This window comes from Carica papaya, chromosome 8, assembly GCF_054855325.1.
Source record: "Carica papaya isolate Zhongbai chromosome 8, ASM5485532v1, whole genome shotgun sequence".
NCBI classification, from domain to species: domain Eukaryota; kingdom Viridiplantae; phylum Streptophyta; class Magnoliopsida; order Brassicales; family Caricaceae; genus Carica; species Carica papaya.
In genome coordinates, this window is record NC_142316.1 from 4578364 (window position 1) to 4584412 (window position 6049).

The window sequence follows — 6049 nt, forward strand, 5'->3', positions numbered from 1 at the left end:
GAGCATGCTTGAGTTCTACACTCTTTATAATGGAGAGAATAGGGAGTTGGTGGCTATTAATTTCATCCTCCAAATTTGGGTATGTATTAATAGGTTGACATCTTTTAGAAAATGAAATTATCTTACACATTAAGGAATTCTTGGGTTGTGTACATCTTAATTATATGTTTGGAAGTATATAATAATGTACGTACCATAATTGCCATCCGTTTTTTTAGAGTATGCAAAATAATTAATTCAGTAAATTACTTAAACACGCGCTAAAATTCATCACGCGCTTGTCACATTTTCATATGTCTAAATAGATGATATAATTAGAAATAGATACATCATAAACTTTTGAAAATATAAGAAAAATTGAAAATTTTCTAAGAGATATATATTACATTTATTTATTCTCATTCAATTCTTACATCTTATAATTTATTATAAAGAAAGTAGTCATATTTTATATTTATAATCGAAATTGGTCCTTGATTTATACTCAGAAATTTTTAGATCTTACTATTCAATTCCTATATCTTATGGGCCATTGACCTCACCTATTTAAAGATGGCAACATGACAAGTTAGTGGATGGCTTTACCAAAAATGAACCCACCTTAGTTATAGAATACATTATTCCAAAACTACTCTAAACTTGACGTAAATTTGTTAACACCATGAGAGTTTTTGGGGAAGCCTATCTCACCATGTGCCTTATGGTAAAGATGTTGGGTGATAAGGCAAGATTTGAAATTGAGTAACCAAAAGGTGAAATGTTGAAAGTGGCAAAGGTGATACCAAGAGATGAAGATGTTAAATGGTGAAGGCGGGGATATTACAAAGCCTATCAACTGTGGACTATGGGGTGTGGAAACTAGATGTTGGTTGTGCTGATGATGTTGCAGAGCTTTAGAGCTTTAGAAGCTCAGCAACAAGTGGCTAGGAGTGGCAAAGATAAAGAGGAAAGCGGGTATACAACTGAGTGAAGACTAAACGTAGAGAGTTAGAGTAGATATTACATCCACTAAAGTAGTGTTAAAAGTTTTTAGGATTCTCTAACTTCTATATATGTTTTAGGTCTTCTTTATTATTTTTATTTTTTTAATATTTTAGAATAGATAATCTTTTATGTATATATATAGAGTTTAGGGTAGAGTTCATATAGGTTTTTAAAATTCAAATCTTAACTCGGTTTGCACTGGCTAGACGACTTTAGAAAATTTTTTCTAATTAGTTTCCGACGAGATCAATGATCTTTTTGCCACTTCCATATCTATCCACTTACTTTTGCCACCTCAATTAGCTTGTCAAACCATTAAGTTATATATATATATATATATATATATTATGAGGTCGGATTCGTATGAGTTTTTAAAATGCAAATCTTAACTAATCTTACGCCAATCAGACAATTTCTGAAAATATGACATAATTAAACTTGATCTAGTTCAGCCATCGTTTAAACCTTTAATGATCTCTAACAAGATAAACAATTTTGGTGAGTTAAATATTTTTTTTTTCTTATTTGCATGCCTATTTGCTTGCATTTGCTGTAACAACCCATAACTTAAAAAGGAAATAAAGTCATGAATTAATTGCGGAAGCGAAACAATAGAATTATGGTTTACATTCCTTACACAATAATTTAGAATACCCAATAGGATTACGAGAATGATCCTTCTAAAAGAACAAACAAAATCAAAGAAATAAATAAAAGGTAATATCCTGAGTATTCTAGGATGACATTCACTAACTTCTGAAGGGAGTCCGGATGGAGAACTATTCACAACCCTCTTATTGATTGAGATCTGGGTCTTGGTCCTTTTGATATGAAATAGTTAATGAAAAGGTGAACTACACTAACCCAATAAGAATATCACATTACTCACCGATACATAAATTGAAGGTTGGTAAAAATCATAAAAATAACCAATGGAGCTCTTAATTTAAGTAAATTTATTTATCATGAGCAAAACTATTTATTGCATACTTATTATTGCGAGATTTTCAAAACTGACCTATAGAGACAATAGCTCAACAACATCATAATCTCATGTTCAACTAAGTAAGAACAGCAACTTTTCCTCTTTATTTGCCTACTGTTATCCCTGGAGGCCCATAGGGATGCCTCATTACGCGTGAACCATTATTCAACATTGTCAACTAACTGGCTGCCCCCATATCACATCTGGTATGAACATCAAAAATACCATCCCTCAATAAGCCGTCTGGTATGAGGGTTAAACGGGCCGTCTCCATACCCCGTCAGGTATGAGCGCCAAAAATATCAATTCTCGATACCCCGTCTGGTATGAGGCGACGTTCACGGTAGGGTTCCCTATGTATCCGATCCGTCCACCATCTCCCATAATATCCAGTAAGGCTACCATTCATTCATTCACTTAACTAATTAATTTTTCGTTTACATTTAATTTTCAGTTTCACAATTTAACCGTAAATCAACGCAAGACAAACAATACATGCATTGAGAAAACACAACTGAATCATTTTACCAATTCTCGTGTATTATCATGCATTTAAAGTTATAAAATCAAATAATCGGTTAAACATGGTAACAATAATAAATAACCAGTTCTGGCACCATTACTGACCTATAATTAATTCTCGAAATTTTTTAAATTACACAAAATTTATTGATAATTAAACTTCAATTCCATAACATGAAATAAGGTGAGAGATTCTTGAGTGGTTCTTACGTTTTGGGGAGGGAGTTTGATTATTGTTAACATTGAATTTAGTAAGACCAATAGTTAGAGGTATAGTTGGCAGAGAAGTAGATAAGGATTAGTCTAAAAAGTTTGATGTGGCAGTGGATTCAGGGTGATAAGGTATGGTTGAGGTAAGAGTCCTAGAGGGGGATGGTCGAGGTGATGTGGGAGAGTTAAGAGATGAGGGATTAGAGTTATCCGTTCATGAGGATCCCAAATGTGTACCAACTATTAACCAAGGAGAAGAAGCAGTTATTGCACCAGTAGAAGTTGATGAGGACATGGCTGAAGAAGACTTAAAGGGAAATAATTTTTCTTGAAATTCAACATGTCTGCAGATATAGATTCTATCTAAAGAAGGATCTAAACATTAAAAACTGGAATGAGAGGGATAGTTACCCAAGTAAACACAAGGACTGGATCTATAGGAAAATTTGTGATGGTTGTATGGGCAGAGCAGAGGGAATATGAGACAACTAAAATTTTTGAAAGTATGATAAAGAGGATCAACACAAAATAGCTTCCTAGAAGAACAAAAGGTATGTAGAACAGATGTAGGCAAAGTGTTGATTAAAGAGACCGCAGATTTAGAGGCAAATTGCCAAAAATGAAGAGGTACATTAGCATGGCAAAGAAGAGTGAGACTCATGTCCACAATATGACGAATTTTTCTTTTAGATAGGCAATTTTATTCATATGTATGGGGACAAGCTAAACGATGATTAATACCACGTGATTTGGAGAATTGATTAACTCGTTGATATTCACCACCGAAGTTAGATTGAAGTGATTTAATGTTTGTGTGAAATTGGCGTTCAACATAAGCATTAAACTGAAGAAATTTAGAAAAGTAATTCACTTTTATTCTTAAGAAAACACACCCATGTGTACCGGGTGAAATCATCAACAAATATAGGAAAATAACAATGACTTTGACTTGATAAAGTTGGTGCAGGACCCCAAACATTTAAATGAACTAACTCAAATGGAACCAGACTTTTATGATCAATAAAGTGTAAACTTAATCTAGACAATTTTTCTAAGGGATAGGATTGACAGGGAACTAAAGAGGATGAGCTCAAACTTAACAGATTTTGAGACTTGATGATAGAAAAAACCACACGATGATGAAGATGTCTAAACCGAGCATGCTAATCATCAAAATTTAAAATGGTGCTAACATTTGCTTGCTTCTTTGGTGGACGCAGTACATAGATTCTGTCTTCACTACGTCCTCGTAGAAGGATTCTCCTTGTCACTTGATTCTTAACAAGAAAGTGTGAGGGCAAAACTCAAAGAAGTAGTGGTTATCAATTGTGAATTTTTGAATAGGGAGCAAAAATTGTGTAATTTGTGGTACATGTAGTACATTGTTTAACTGAAATTTATGAGGGTAAGAATGATAAGTTAATTTTCTAGAAGGAGTAATTTGCATACATTGGCCACTACCAACCCTTAGGTGGTAACCGCTAGTGTAGTCATTAGCTATGTTGAGAGAGGAAAGATCCAAAGTGATATGATGAGAAGCTACTGTGTTCGAATTCCATGGTAAGTATTGAACACCTTGGTAAAAGTTCAGGTTATAATGAGGAGTAGTAGTACCCAGTCTTGAATTAGCATAGGTGAGGTTTGCTTCTGCTGGAATAGGTTATCGTGGAGTGTACCTTTTGCGACAACGATCAGCCGTATGATTTTTGTAACCGCATATCTGACGTGGACTTTTGCATTTAGATTGAGAGAACTTGTTGTAATTGGAGGATGGCTGAGGCTGTTTGATATTAGTAGTGGAAGAGGGAGCCTTCTGAACAATGTTGGCGATAGGTGAGTCCTGGATGCTTTTTATCAAAATTTCATGGGCAAGGAGCTGACCATGGAGCTCATGAAATGGAACCGGTTCAGGCTTTATATTGAGTGCAATAATGATTCCATGAAATTCGTGTCCAATATTGCAATAGATAATTGCATTGAACTCCGCAGGGAAAGGTTGGCGACCAACAAAGGCAAGTTCATCAGCCAGAGCCTTGGCCTTGTAGAGAAGCTGAGAGATAGATAAGTCATTGTGTTTCAGATCTTGAAGTTTGATATGCAGTTGAAGTTGTCTGTTCTGAGATACAGAGCCAAATGCATTTTCTAATGCACTCAAGACAGAGAAGGAATATGGGAGCCCAATGAGATAAGGAAAAATCTCATCTGAGGGAGAGGGCAGAAGCCAGGAAAAAAACATCTGGTCTTTCCTAAACCAAGCAAAATACGCAGGGTTGGCAGTAGTGGTGGGTGGATCACCGTTGGTTACCGTTTCTGATGGGGCTAGTTTACTACCATTAATGAGACCCATGAGATTTTGGTAGTTGAGAATAGGGATGAACTGTGCCTTCCATGCCAGATAATTTATGGTGTTTAGTTTTATGGCAAATGAGTGATTAGTTATAGTGAGGTTGATGAGTGAGGCGGTGGTGGAGAGTTGCTTGTCATTTGTAGTAGACATTGTATTTTTCCTTTCAAGGCTTTGAAACCATGTTATGGTTGCACCAGTTGATAGAAAAGTTATGCTCTTCCATTCCTAATTATGATATGTAGTATATATAATACAACTCATGATGTGGATAACTACAAAGGAGGAGATAGGAGAGAAGAGATACATGATAGCTACAGATTGTGATATGATAAGCATAAGGAGAGTAGTTGACAGAAGGTAGGAGTCCTTAACAAAAAAGACAATGATCTTTATACATAAGTGACCCTAATGACATGATCAGTTGGATGGCTCCTTATGGTCTTTTGCCTCATTGCCTGTAAAATTTACCTAAGGGGTAATAGTTGGAATGGTGGGTAGTATTGCCTTAGATGGAGTTATTTTATGGATCGGTGGAGTCTCACCAAATAGTTCTTGTGTAGTTGATTTAACAACTTACGTCATGACATCTTCACATGATGAAAGTGGGGTGAGGTCATCAAGAGAAAAGATAAGGTTTTGTGATGGTTTTTGCTAGTAGCAAGGACCTTTGTGAGACATGTTTAGGTAAATGCAGAGACAAAGAGAATAATAGAGAAAAAACAAGAGATTTAGCTTACAAGATATGGTGTTCGAAGCATGCTTGAGATCTACTCTCTTTATAACGGAGAGAAAAGGGGGTTGTTGACTCTTGATTCCATTAAATCCTCCAAATTTGGGTATGTATTAAATAGGTTGACATCTTTTAGAAAACTAAATTACCTTAGACATTAAGGAATTCATGTGTGGTGTATATTTTATTTATATATTTGAAAATATATAATAAGGCATATTATCATAATTGTTATCCATTTGTTTCTTATAAAATTAAGGTCTATTAAATA